Source organism: Ixodes scapularis, unplaced genomic scaffold, assembly GCF_016920785.2.
Source record: "Ixodes scapularis isolate PalLabHiFi unplaced genomic scaffold, ASM1692078v2 PGA_scaffold2__306_contigs__length_199485367, whole genome shotgun sequence".
NCBI lineage: Eukaryota > Metazoa > Arthropoda > Arachnida > Ixodida > Ixodidae > Ixodes > Ixodes scapularis.
In genome coordinates, this window is record NW_024609857.1 from 42,449,778 (window position 1) to 42,465,140 (window position 15,363).

Here is a 15,363-nt window from a genome sequence, read left to right on the forward strand (position 1 = left end):
TGAAGACTTCGTCGACGGCTGCCTGGACGTGTTCCATGGACAAAAGACCGGCGATTACCACGAGGAAATGAATGGCGCCCGCTTCGAGAAGTGGTTCGACGGTGTCCTCGACAAACTGCCGACAGGAAGCTTTATCGTCATGGACAGCGCTTCTTACCATTCACAGCGGTTGGAAGCAGTGCCGACGACGAGTTCCCGCAAGGATGACATCCGACAGTGGCTGACGTCTATAAAAATGTCATGGGATCCCGAGATGCTGCAGAAGCAGCTGCTCAAAATTGTGACCTTGGTGAAGCTACAGCACCTAAAGTATCGTGTGGACACTGCTGCCGAGACGGCTGGCTGCACTGTGGTGAGGATCCCACTGTATCACTGCGAGTTCAGCCCTATTGAACTGATATGGGCGCAGATCAAGAACGGCGTTGCTGCCCGAAATACGACGTTCAAGATTATCGACGTGGGGACACTCCTCAAGGAAGAATTTGACAAGGTCACCACTGACAACTGGATTAATGCTGTCGGGCACCTTACTGACATTGAAGCAAGGTTCCGACGAGGCTGTGCCACAAGTGCCCACATCCAGCCCATCGTCATCCAGCTGGATGGAGAGGACACCCCATCCGAGAGTGACCTGTCTGGTGTCGAGCCCCTTGACCAAGCTTAACGCCACCATTGTGGAGAAAGCGTGGAACATTTCGGAACACAAAATGGTAAGGACCACTCATATCCTTTAAAATCGGATTGTTGCTCTTGTCCACCACTGACTTCCCGTGTCTCATGTTGTCATGCTTCTCTGCTCGTTGCCGTATAGCATTTTGATATGCAGCCACCAGACAAACTTTTTATTTTTGTTGCGATAATGTCTCAGCTGGTCTATACATTGCACTGTGCCATGAATCACCAGTATAGATTTCAACTTCGTGAAAACAAAAGTGTGCAGCGCATCTACGGCAAAGACATCAGATGCCATATTGGCCCTTCCCGCTGTCTAAACATCTTTGCTACGTAACAAATAGAATTTTGCTTGCAAATAAGATCTTTTTTGTTTAAAAAAAACGACACAACAGATCACTGCCAGCGCTCAGCTTTAAAGCATAAATTGGACGTCTGTGACCATTCACAAGACTGAGGCTTATGGGAATAACAAAACCGTATGTTAGCACAGCGGAGAGCGAAATAACTGTATCAGTGCTCTGTTTTGAAGTGTAAAGGAGACGCCTGTGGTCGTTCACACGACCGAGGCCCCTCTGAAAACAACAATAACGTGCGTCAGCACTGTGGGCACCTAACTCTTACTGCCAATGATCTGTTTCGAAGCATAAACTGGACGTCAGTGGCCATTCACACGACCGAGGCCACTCTGAAAATAACATTGACGCGCGTCAGCACTGTGGGCAGCTAACTCTAACTGCCAATAATCTGTTTCGAAGCATAGACTGGACGTCGGTGGCCATTCAGACGACCGAGGCCACTCTGAGAATAACAATAACGTGCGTCAGCACTGTGCGCAGCCAACTCTAACTGCCAATGATCTGTTTCGAAGCATAAACTGGACGTCGGTGGCCATTCACATGACCGAGGCCACTCTGAGAATAACAATAACGTGCGTCAGCACTGCGGGCAGCTAACTCTGACGGCCAATGATCTGTTTCAAAGCCTTAACTGGACGTCGGTGGCCATTCACACCACCGAGGCCACCCTGAGAATAACAATAACGTGCGACGGCACTGTGGGGAGCTAACTCTAACTGCTAGTGATCTGTTTCGAAACATAAACGGGACGTCTGTGGCTATTCACACGACTGAGGCCACCCTGGGAAGAACAATACCTTTTGTTAGCACATTGGAGAGCAAAATCCCAGTGCTTGTGCTCCATTTCGAAGCATGATAGGGACGTCGAAAGTTCCCTTGAAGTCGACGGCCATTATGACTCTTGGGTCGCACTTCGGCGAGTTGGCTAACACCTGGTGGTGGATGAGGAACAGGCTGCCCTGTGCGCCGAAGTGCGGTCTGAAGGGGTGTGGCATAGATTTTCTGAATTTCAGAGGTGCCATTGTAATCCCTTGAAATATATTGTAAAAACAGCACCGATTGCTTGACGCGAGGAAAAGTCGGCTACAACATTGATGAAGGATTGGTGAGAGGATGGAGATCGGGGGAATGCCAATGCCAATAACTGGGCCCAGTTCAGTTCGACTCAAGCTTGATATCGTCCGTCTTGCAGAAACGGTGTGATGAAGTGAAGCGGTCTTCCATAGAGACCTCAGTTTTGAGCCTCCCGGACTAGTGTAATGTAGAGGAATAAATCAAACCTTTTTTTAGCCGATAAGAACAATGCACAAATTGCTGCCAGACCTGTTGCCGAGGACAGAGTTGTGAAGTACTGAAAGGTCGTTTTTGAGTGCTTGGGTGGCTCCTAAAGCTGGTTTAGATTGAGTGGAGGTATTTCTGGGTTTTGTGATGCTATAGTCTGTAACAGGCGTAATCCCCTTTTCCGTTGGTGCTGCTGTAGTGCCCCCATCAGCTGGCCCAGAGGTCAAATATATAGTACACGTCACGACCTTGGGTCCCTTCTCGCACCCGGATTAAGTGGGTCGCCTCCTGGAAGGGCAGGGGATATACTGGTGGAGCAGAATTGTATGATCAGTCTCATGGGCTGCTAAGAAGTTATCCCATACGACGTATCATGCAGAGCCCTTTGAAGGATGAGGTCTATGGCTTGCAACGAGATCAGATACGTAGGTGGTCGCTTCCCACTGTCGGTGTGCACTCGCCTGAACTCAGGCCCGAGTCAGCTGTACTCGTATAATTTTGCACCAATGGCGCTGACAAAGAGTCCATCTTGTTCAGTCCAGAACCATTTCGAGTTTGCCTGATGGCTCCTTATCCAATTCCAGGTTGTGAACTTTAACAGCAGAGGGACCTGAATTCATTTTCTTCTTTTTTTTTTTTTTTGTTTGGAGTGCATTTTGTCTGGCTATGGGTATCTAAAAATGATGCCTGCGATAGTGTTTAAGTAATACCGCTCGGAAACAGGCTTTTTGTGCGGTGCCACTCATTTCATCAAATGACATTTCCCTGACAGTTCGTTGCATGAACGCTGCGACGTTTCATCATCGACACTCGCTCATTGACATATCTTGCTATTTTTCGTCGACAACATTTTTGTTTGGTTAGGGGTGTCGGGTGCATCGGGCGCTCATGTACCCTTTTCCTGAAAGATGCACCCTGCGCTGCCCAGCCAGTGTACTTGTGCACCGACAATGAGCATCCTCCTCTCCCTTAAAAACCTCTAGGTGTATCAGTGCACCCCCACGCAAGCCACGCGTCCCGATCAATTTGTGCTTGGATTCCCCCTTGGGGGTCGCTTGTTAGGTTGGGCTGTTTCTTAGGAAGTATGGAGCTATCCTGTTCACTCGGTATTGACAGTAGAGTGGACGCTATGCTTGTTTTAGGCCAATCGGGTCTCCGGGTAGGATCACGTGACTACAGTCTCTAAGCTCGAGATAAGGCAGAGTACGGCACCTGCATGAAGGCCAAGGCCACGGATAGCATCCACTGCACTATTAGCTTTGGGTCGAACTTTCAAGAGGATATAAATGACAAATGCTCTCGTAGTGTTCATTGTTGGGTTGCCCCTGAAGATAAGCTTTTATGAGGGCGCACCCCTTTTGGCCTTGAAGGAGCTGCAATTTTCATACTCCTTCATTTTTCTTTCTCCCCCTAAGCTGAAAGCATGGAAGAAGGTGAAGGTTTCACGGATGACGTAGTAGCTTTTCTCGATCTAGGTGCTTGCCGGCCTAGTTTCCTGTGTGCTGTGCCGCGACCAGCGGGGCTGCTGTAGATTTCGTCCGCAACGACGTATTCGAGTGTACCAAAATTTCCAGTGTTTGAAAAATCCTACGCGTATATCGGCAACAAGCGAGTTCTTTAGAAAAGCCGAAGGAATTGATGTGATGAGTTTAGTGTTCGGCAAACTACCGCTTCTGCTACATTGTGTTGAATCTTCACGGACCCCTTTCCTTTCGTTTTTGTGTTTGTGTTGTTCTGCAGTGTCCGCGTCGGCATATATTTCGGATTACATATTTCGAGCCCGGTGTTTTCATCGTAAGTGCTCTGTAACCTACTCCTTTGCAACAATTGACCGTTCCGTTCCGGATTATCTCTAGAATTAGGCAGTGTCTATTTTCTAGCAGCCGGAGAATAATTTCCCCAAAATTCTATTGGCAGTCGCCTGCCATTAGCTGACTACAATCACGTGACAACCGCAGGTAGAATTATGAGTTTCTTGTTCTCCTGGCGTTTTGTGAAAACACGTTTTCGTTAATACACGTTTCGTAGGCACGTTTCATCGACACTAACGTTTCATCGTCACTCGTTACGCGAAATGCACGCTGTAGAGACATTTTGCAGCGCGTGTATCTCTGAGGGCGCGTGCTCACCATCCCAGTCGCTTCATGGCGACAATATGCGGCGGCTCATTACGAAAATGTTAACCCACCTGTCCCACCCATACACGTCACTTCGCGGATACATTCTGGGGCGGCTCATTACAAGAAAACAAAAGAGAAGCTAGTCTGAGGTGTCCATGAAACGTCGTTCGGTGAATGAAGGGTGACTGCCGGTGGAATTTAGTGGAAATAATTCTGCCGGCTGCTTGGAGAATAGACGCTACCGAGACTCACTCCCGGTTCTTGTTTGCTTAGTAATCTTCTCGGTTGTGTAACAGCTTCTTCGTACCTCTTCCCATATCTCGGATTGCTTGCAAGTTTGTTCTTGTTTATGAAATAAGTTGTCTAATAAACTTCTATGAGATTTGAAAACAATCCTGTGTTTCCGTTTACCTGCCTTTTTGCAATCATCGAGGCGCATACATTTTTTAACGGTTTCCTTGACGTCCTAAATAGGTTTATGAAGTTAGTTATCAAGCGGGTGCATAAAGTGGTGTGACCAAGCACCTTTGAATTGGGTGCATCTGTGTTATCTTCGAATTCAAAGGGTGTAGAAAGAGGTGTAACAGTACACTACTGAACGGGGTGCCCCTGCGTTCCCTTTGAGAGCAGTAGGTGTAGAAAGGGGGGTAATGGTACACTATTGAGCGGGGTGCATCTGTGTTCCCTTCGAGTGAGGCGAGATTATGAAGCGGTGCAATATTACACCTTCGAACGGGGTGCATTTGTGTTCCCTTTCATTTCATTGGGTGTAAGAAGAGGTGTAGCCGTACACCAGGCACGTAGCCAGGGGGGAGGCCCATGGGGCCCGGCCCCCCCCCCCCCCCCTTCCCCGAAATCTGTCATTTTGCTGGAACCTCCTCTCCTCCCTCCCCCTCATACAGCATTTGGTCATGGGTGCCCCCCCCCTCCCCCAAACCAAAATCCTGGCTACGTGCCTGCCGTACACCATTGAATGGGGTGCACCTGTGTTCCCTTCGAGTGAGATTTCTGTAGAAAAAGGTGTACATGTGCACCACACCAACGGGTGTACACATACTCCCATATTTGGGGTGTACAAGTGTTACCGCAAAGGGCGTAGTATATGTGACAAGTACTTACACCCCCTATGGGTGTACCCCATGACACCCTTTTTTTAGAGTGTGGGTACGGGTAGATGCACGGGGGCAGGACCACCCTTACACGCTGCTGCGAAGCGGCACGGAGGGGTGGGCTGGGTGGGTTCACATTTTCGTAATGAACTGCTGGAGACTGCCGCCGCAAAGCGTCGTGAACTGGGTGGGTTGGATTGTTGAACATGAGCTCCAGTGATAAACGCGCAACAAAATTTTCCTACAGCGTAGCAATTTGTGTGTCAATGAAACTTCACAGCACGGTGTGGTAGTTTCGATGAAACAATCAGTGTCAATGAAACGACAGTCGTACAAAGTTTATGAAACATGTGTCGATGAAACGACAGGTACCCTTCTTTCCGATGGTTTCATAGAAGCTCTGACAAGGAGGACTGCGAAGTTGCCTTCAAGAAGCTCAATATGTTTTTTTACACGAGTCTGTTTTTGCCAAGGTAGACCAGAAAGATGATGGCAGACTCTGAAGAGCTCGTTCGCGGCTACGGCCTTTTATAATGCAGAGACAAGCATACAAAAGAAATGTAATTAGGCGGTTTGAGCTGTTGCTTGATTCAAACATTGTTAATTTTATTGTTAAAATGCAAATCATTCTGCCACCCCAATCGCCCTCCTGTATGGTGCCGTCCATTCTGGTTCCTCCGGCGGTGCATCTCTGGAGAGGACAAGCTCTATTAACATGTTAAAATGAGTAGATCAAACTCTAGGCCACAGATAATAGAGCAGCGCAGAGCCCTTGTCGGATCTCTCACCGACGGGTTCGCGTACTCTTCGGCTACCGCGCTTAGGCCGCGTTTCCGGTAACGCGCGAGAGTCACGCGGAACGGAGGATTCCTCGTTTTGTCCGGTAGGTTCTCGTTGATCGTCATCCCGATCACGAAGATGATACTTTTTCAGGTCTGTGATGTGGACCGGGCCAGACTCCTCGCTCGTATCTTGACGAGCGAGTCCTTAGGTAAGACGTGACAGTCGTGATTTTGCCACCTAGGGCTCTTCCCATTTCGGAGCAAGTGAGGATGCTAATCCGCTCTTTGCTTTGCTCAAAGGATGGGTGCTCCTCAGGACGAGGTGCCTTACCTTATATTCCAGGTGACGATGAATCCAATTGTCGCGGACCCCTGCCGCCGCTCTTATCATCTACATGTCCATTGCTCCCCGTACGCCAACGCACTTTCACGGTGACATCCATGAGGACGTCGAGGACTGGATTCAGCACTACAAAGCACGCAACAACGGATGGAATGCTGAGCAGTACATTCAGAACCTATATTTTTCGATAAAGGGTATTGTGACGCACTGGTTCGAGAACCACGGGGCTTCGCTCACGTTGTGGGACATTTGCGTGGCCGAGTTGAAGCGTACCTTAACCAGCCAACACCGTTGACAGCGAGTGGAGGATCTGCTTGAAACACGGATTCAGACCCCAAAGAAAGTGTAGCCAGCTTCGCTGAAGATGTGCTACGGCTAAGTGCACGCGGCGACCCGCAAGCTACTGAAGAAAAGAAGTTGCGCTCCCTCATAAAAGGCGTGAAGGGCGAAATCTTCGGTAGACCTGTCCGAAACCCCCCGACCAAGAAGAATTTGTAAGCGAGGCAACCAACATCGAGCGAGCGCTGTCGGCCAGGGCGGGCCATTACCAGAGGCTCGCCGGTGTCTCGACTGTTTCCGACACCTCAACATCTTGTCTCTATGTCGACGGTGTCGGTATCGAAAACCTACGCCGGTTCATCCGCGACGTAGTACGGTACCAGCTTAAAGGGCAACTCCGGCCAAAACTCAAAATGAATTAAATTACTGGTATCGCTTTAGTGACACAAAACACGACCCCAGCCAAAATATTACGCCCGTGGGACGCCGCATTTTCAACTAATGCCGATATTAAAAATGCGACCCGCCGCGAGCCGCTGCTCCTTAGCGGGCGGGCAGCGGGTTGCCGATCGCTCAAGCAACATTGGACCGTGACGTCATAGTCGTTCTCTTTTTTTTTTTTTTTCTCCGTTCCGGACGGGGGCACGGCGCACCCGTTGCGCGCGCTTCTTTGTGCCGCTACCACCGCTACTTCGGCTTGTGATTACGTTGCTTTTATTTGTAGCCCGTGTAGCTTCGGTATAGCCTTTTGTTTATTTGCTTGTGAGGACTCCAAGACTCGTTTTAGCGAGCAACTCGGTGCGCCCAAGACTGCCCAGCTGTTCCTCGAAAGATGCCGAGTGCAGCTTGTAGCGCTGTGGGCTGCTCAAACAACCCGATGCGCAACCCGGAGGTGCTTTTTCACAAGTTTCCAACGGATCGGAAATTGGAGAAGCTGTGGGTGAACGCCGTTCGACGAGTGGACTTTGAAAAGCCTTGGACACCGACCCCCAGATCGAAGTTCTGCTCCGATCATTTTTCGCCGGAGAGTTACGAACGAAACCCACAGGTGTTGGTTGCTTGTGGCTTATAATGAAAAGGAAAACAGAATGTTTTGCTTTGTGCCACTGCTTGTTTACTACGCTATCTCGTGAGTAATACAAAGGTCCGTAACGACTACTAGCGAACTGCCGGCGCGTGAAGCTCATGCGCGGTAAACATTCGCCTCCCAATCGTTCGAACCCGTTACGCAGCAGTATTAATTAACAATGGGCTTGTGGATACCACAAAGGACTTTCAAAAAATCGCGAAAGTTCGGATTTGTAAGTTACAACTCTAATTTAATTGCCCGAGTTTGGCTGGAGGTAAATATAATATTTAGAAATGAAAAAAAAAAAACACTTGCCATAGTCAAAAAGTTACGAAGGAAAACTTTTAAGATCCTATGTATTCCAATAAAAAAATTGTTATTGTGGGGGGGGGGGGGGAAGAAAGTGTTCTCACCTTGCTAACGTTCTCTGTTTTCCTCTATCACCCACAAAAACTTTCGCTACCTTTGAGAAGAAAATGACTGCCCAAAGAACTTCCTTTTCATTTCTCCTTTTTTTAGTGCGGCAAGTTATTTTATTTTTACAAATTAGATTCACTACCTAGCAGTGGCGTCACGAGGGTCAGCGGCACCCGGGGCGGTAGCCCGCCGCGACACCCCCCCGCTCTCGCGTGGCCTGCCACGAGTCCCCCCCTCCCCCCCCCCCCCCCCCCCCCCTTCCCCCTTGTGACGCCACTGCTACCTAGACGAACTTACGTGGTGAATTAGTGTCATAGCTTAAAAATTCGGCTTTTACGCGCCTGAGGAAAAAAGAACGAAAAAACAGACGTCTACAACTTAGCACACGTCTGTTCAAGCGTCGCGGCCCGCGCCGGAGAGCGTCAAAGCTTTGTGTCTGGGACTGACCCGCAGCGCGAAAGCAAGAGGGCCCCCTGTACTGTACGTGACTGGCAGCGCGGCGTAGATCAATGCCGCTCCTTCCACGGACTCCCGATGACAATTTAGGCCTCGCGACGAATACGAGACCGCACGCACGCCGACAGCTGCCGAGTACGCACCGAACGAGTTCACTCGTTTTCCAGTCGCTAGCTTTTGGGTATACAAGCGACGAGTACGGCACGGCATAGCGCACGCACGGCGGCAGCTGCCGAGCACGGCACCGAACGAGTTGACGGGTGTTCCAGTCGCTAGCTTTTGGGTATACTCACTAACTCTTGCTACATGTGCTGGATAACTTACCACGTATGCAGAATTAAAACAAAATCAGCATACCTTCTATTTTTACACCGCTAGCGCAACAGAGGTTGCCGTAGGTGTCGCTTGGCCTGCGTGCTCGTTGAACGAGAATGACCATGACGTCACGTCCACATAGCGGCTGATTTCCAATGTTGCCGGAACCTCGAGCGGCTAGTTTCAGTTTTGTCGGCCGCGCCCCAAACACAACTTTGAGACGTCGATATCTTTAAAACTACGCACAATAACGAGAAAAAAAATTACACCTTTCAATTCAGAGACGCTGACTGCACTAAAAACAGTCATAATCCCAAAATCGAAAGTATGGACCGGAGTTGCCCTTTAAGAAGCTACTGCCGGCTACCCTCTGGATAGACGAAGTGGTGCGGGAAGAAGTGCAGCGAGCTTTTCAACCGGAAGCTCCCGTCGACGTGCCAGTCCCCCAGAAACCGACGCTGAGCTACGACGCAATCGCCCGACGATCACCGCCCATTGCTAGCCCGTATACGGCGCCACCCCGACGTCAACCTCCGGCGCCGCAGTACGTCCACCCAGACCAACCTTCACCAAGGAAGAAGAACGTCTGGAGAACGGCCGACCGACGCCCGCTGTGTTATAACGGCAGGAAAGCCGACCACGTGTACCGGCGATGTCCCTACCAGCAGCTCGAGCTTCCTGAGTTTGCACCGAACGCCCCCAGCCCAAGGAGCGGAGGCGGAGAACGACCGAGAGACATTGAAGAGCTTCTGCGCCAGCCACCATCCCTTGCGCAACCTCATCCCCCGAGAATCCCGCTCACCATCGCTATGACGTTCAGCGTCTCCAGCGCCACGACCCTGCCGAGAGAGCCTGTCTCCTCTGCGTCGCCGGGAGAACTAAGTGCGGCAACGCGTGGAGGTGGCGTTGCCGAAGACGATTGAAGTAAAGAGCCTCCAGGAACGCCGGAGCGCTCCCACTACGCCACGCACTGAAACGGCGCTCCTGCTACGGTGCCCAACAAACTAAACATTGTTATAGACGATCACGACGCATCGGACCTCGAGTCGTGGTCATCGGAACAGAATACTCAGTTTTGAGTGGGAAGCTCTCTCGCCGCCTTCAAAAAGTAATGACGCCGTGCGTGGGATGGCCCGAAAATACGCACCGCTGGAGGACACCTCATCACGCATGTTGGGAGGTGCACTGCTCGCGTTGGTTTTCACTGGGTCAATTTCAGTCAAGTTCGTAGTCCTTCAGGACTGTGCAAGAAACGTCATCATTTTCACGTACTTTCTGTGCGAATACAGTACCGTGATTGACCTTGGAGCGAAGGTTGACGCTGCAAAAGCCCATCCTACCTCCGGAGGGATAAAAAACAACGCCAGCCGCGGTTCGAGTCCGTGTGGACCACGTGAGCCCGCCGCCGCGGTCGAGTGTTCTTGTGCCCCTTGTGAACCGATGCAGTCGCCTGCGGGAAAATTTTTCTGGAAGTCAACGTCTAACTGCTTCTCAGAAGAGAAACAGGCGTCGCAAGGGGCGTAACGTAGCTGCAGGATTGACGCACTGTGGTCCTCGTGATGAACTTCCGACAGGAGGCGCAGTACCTTACGAAAGGTCCTGCTGTAGGCCACGTTCAAAAATTCAGGAAGGCCGCCGAAATCGCCGCGATTTCCTATGAGCCCTCGCCATCTCAGCTGTACAGTAAACCACCGCCACATCTTGACGTTTACCCCACGTTCAGTGCCACGGAATGACGACAGCTCAGAGACCTCCTCGCCGAATCCAGCGACTGCTTTGCGACGACGACGCGTATCGTCGCGATGCTCGGAAATGGACGCCTTCGAATAGGCGTTAAAAAATGAACCTGACAGCCTTATTTTGTATTCGTTGTATGCGATTAATTCCTTCCTGTCTAAATGGATCCCAATAATGTTTGCATACTCTATAGGGTCGGTCGGATAAGAGTCTAGTACGCCGGGAGTCCAGTATCTAAAATGGCTGATTTTAGTATTCGTCTAAGAAAAACAAATAATTTATGAAGGGCGTTAGAGGAAATTAAATTGATCGGTTTATCCCATCTAGGATCGGAACTGATCCAGAGACCCAGATATTTGAATTCAGTAATTTCTCTTAGGATATGTTCGTCCATGTGATAGGAGAATGAAAGTGGCTTCTTTCTATTAGTGACGGACATACAAACACTTTTGTCATAATTTATACACATTTGCCATGTTTTACAGCATTTCAAAATATTCTTCAAATCATTAAGCTTATTTTGGTCATCAACACTTGACATCGTTATACCGCACAAAATCGTCGGCACAAAGACGTATTTTGACAGAAATCTCGTCGAGAATATCGTTGATAAATAGCAAGAACAAATGCGCAAGTACCGATTTCTGGGGGACGCCGGAGTCCACTGAAAGAAGGGAAGAACCCTCATCATTAAATTCTACACATTGGTAGCGGTTTGTTAGGTAAGCTTGTATCCAACCAATAGCGTGATTCCTAGGAGCTCTGCATGCCGCTACTTATCGAACGCTTTCGCGAAATCCATAAAGATGACATCTACCTGATTTTTCTTGTTCAGGGCAAAGTAAGATCATGAACTCCCTCAAGCAATTGAGTCGTTGTAGAAAATATTCGTTTGAAGCCATGCTGGCTGCTCGATAGTACGTTATGTGTTTCGAGAAACACAAAATTGTGATTCTTAATAATGTGTTCGAGGAGTTTACAGACAGAACAAGTTAATGAGATAGGTCTGGCTGGTAATGTAAAATCGTCAACTAAATTACGAAAAACTTGAGTTACTATCACAACGATGAATTCGGACGATAATGTGAAAAAGTCTGAATAAAGCCTGCCACTAAAAAACGTAACGCAGTACTTGGGAACGTGAACCCTAAGCCCCTTTTCTCTTCCCGCTTATCTCTGAACAAGTGAATACTTATTTTCACAGCAAAACTTGAAAATAACTGAAATGAAAAATGGAGCGACGACCCCTTTGTTGCACAGAACTTGAACCAAAAAAAAAAAAAAACTGTTTGAAAGGACACCCTTGTGACGCTTCCCTGGAATACGGGTTAGACATTCACATTTAACCCGAATTTCTGAATGACGCACACACAATGTTGAACGAGATTCTAAAGATACAGTGAATCACCCTTGTTCGGGGTTCTTTTTATGAGTATCGTCTGGAGCCTTATATTCAAGAGTCACGTCGTGCTTTTTGTTTCGAAACCGCAAACTGTACCGTTTGTGGTTATATCAAAGAATACAACGAATGGGCAGTTTCACAATTTTTACTCTAATACTGGCCAACTTTCAAGCAGTCGCTTCCGGGAACGTAGCTCTGAAACGCGGCAAGATCCCCAGAATCGCACAAAAAAATGCTGACATTGGAAGTTGAACCCCGAGGGACCTAAAGGGCTGACACAAACGCAATGAATAGGTTCCATGTAGGTCGGCTTTTCTTCATACGTAACAGTGGACATATCCACCAAGAACACAGGTCGTTATTGGTTGAAAAGCCTGCGATCTGAACTTCTTTCCTATGTCTCTTTAAGCCCCCTAATAAAGAAATCTAAGTTTGGGTCAACCGTCGATCGCGTAGTGAAGGTGAACATAGAAGGGCAGTTGATCACTGCGGGCGTTCATGACGACCAAGTCGGGTCTTCCACCGGAGCGCTCTTCAGGCCTTTGAAATGCTATGAGTCCCGAAGTCCAAGAAAAAAATCATCTGATTTTGCAACACAACGGTTATGCTATCGTCTGAATAGACTGAACAGGGACACCTCACAGAGGATATGGAAGTGCTTTAAGAAAGATTTCGAGGATCCAGCCACAACCGCCGGATGCGACATTGCACTGACCGTCGTCAAGGTAAGCAAACAGTTATTGTACATTACAAATTACCTTCTGCCTCAGGAATTTTGCATTTGTCACAACTTGATTATACAATTGAGCTACTACGTATATAGCTTATTGTACTACCGCTCGCACCAAGTCGCCTTCAGTGTGCCATTTGTTTAATAATTTTAACATACTTATATTCTATTTGTACATTTTTGGAGACCACTGGCAAGCACCAGGGTCACCTGTCAAATCCCGATGTCTGTCGGGCAGAGCAGGTGATTGCTGCCGTCAAGGAGAAAGCAAGGACAACCGATTATCAACCGCGAATGATGATTGCGGGACATAAAAGCGAACTAAGATGTAAAAAGAGCTATCCGACCAGAATACTAAATAAACATCACGATTCTTCGGATGTGCTTTAGATATTCGCGGTCATTTGCTCATCACAAGAAACGCTATGAATTTATTGATGACGACCTGGACTGAATAGTATAAAATAAATTTTTAATCTCTCTCTTTCGCTCTCCCTCCAACAACCTCAAATTCTTTTCTTTTTTTGTGTGTGTTTTTAACTGCATGGAATTGTCGATTTTGATTTTAGGTTCTGAGCGGCTGAAGCTTGCCTCGGTAAGCGCCTTGACCCGTTCAGCACAGAGGGCACGCCGCGCCTTCCACATGCCGCTGCCAGCTTCACAGCACCTTCAAGAAACCAACCTCCTCAGCTGGCTTGCATCATTTCCAGACGGGCGATTTTTTTTGCTATATTACTCCGGTGCCCAAGACAAAGATCGTCTCTTCATGTTTGAGACCGACGAGAACTTTTTACTCCTTAGCCAGTATACTGACTGGTTCGCCGAAGGCATTTCTCAAGTCTCGCCGTCGCTCTTCCATCAAATGCGACGCACGCCTATGTGACTATACCTTTACATGTATCATATCTGGCGGTTTTATACATTTTAAAGATTTTTATTTAGCTACAGCGTGTTACTTTCATCTCATCATGTCGCTTAAGACATAGTAAGTTCTTACTTTGCAGGTGTATACGATCCATGGACTAGTTCATGGAAAAATGCTGCCTCTAGTCTACTGCCTCATCATCAAATGGAGCCAGGAAGCCTATGGGCCGGTTTGCAGGACACTTAAGGATCTTTGCCACCGACTGGCACCTCAAATGTTGATGATCGATTTTGAAGTGGCGGCGAGCGAGCATTTAAGTTAGTGTTCCCGACAATCAGAGTGACGGGGTGCTTCTTTAACTTAGTATGTCCTTTGTTCGCCGGATGCAGGCGGAGAACCTCATCGTCAGGTACAGAAGTCAAAACATAGGATAAATATTAGGAGCTTTCAAGTCCTAAATGTTTTACGCAGATGTCGGGGGGTGGTGACTTTCGAAGAAAAGTAAGCTTGCATGGTACGGGCACTGGCGTTGGTTCGAACTGGAGACATTGCGCAAGGTAAAGTGAATTTTGATTACTTATTTTATTAAGTGAACCTCAGATAAACTTCTCGCGAGATTGATTTCCGTTACTTGTGTGGCTTGGCTCTTTCGTGCTTTTGTCATTAATCGCATTTTGCGTTTGTTTTTGTCGAGGACTCGAAGAGCTCCGCTCAATCAAATGTTCCAGTACTTCAAGAAGGTAAACGTGGCTGCCAGCATCGGAAGGAGTCACTCACGGAGGCCACCACTTTTCTGGCATGACTTCTGGAGCTTTTACGTACTAATCTCCGAAGTTGTGCCGAGTACCAATAATCACGTCGAGTCTGGCGCAATGCGTTCCAGAAGCCTATTGGGCTGCATCATCCGGACACGTACAAGCTAGCGGCCGCCTTCCAAGAAAGCCGAGCTTGACAGAGCTGGCCCATGTATTTCGTGAAAAGCCTAAAAGGAGCAGCAAGGCCACGTACGTTCGTGTAGCGAAGAATCCGAGGAAGCTATTTGAAATGTATGACCAAAGGTTCATGCTAGACTACCTCCGCGGTGTTTCACAGTCATTCAGTTTTTGAATGATTTTTTTTTTAAATATTGCGGAACGGTAATCAATAAACAACTATTTCTCCGAAACTCCCTGTATATTGCTTCTTCATTTCAAATTTGTGACAATTGTATTTTTTAGACTTCCGAAAGATGTGCTCAGTCAATTAAATGACATCAAGCGTTCGAAATGCGACTCCATTTGGTGTCAAAATTTAATCTATGTGAAAAGATGTATTTGAGGACCCTAATATCGATCACTCCTAAAGCGCGCACACGCGCTCTCATGTCGCGTCGCTCTCCCGTCGGCGCTCTAGTGTCATACGCTCTGGTGTTATACAGCCGTTTGCCT

The 15,363-nt window shown here is 48.3% G+C and overlaps 1 pseudogene; it reads left to right on the top strand.

Moving 5' to 3' along the window:
• The first annotated feature begins 235 nt into the window (after positions 1-235).
• On the top strand, positions 236-14,859 carry LOC121836451 (annotated as a pseudogene).
• The last annotated feature ends 504 nt before the right edge of the window (positions 14,860-15,363 follow it).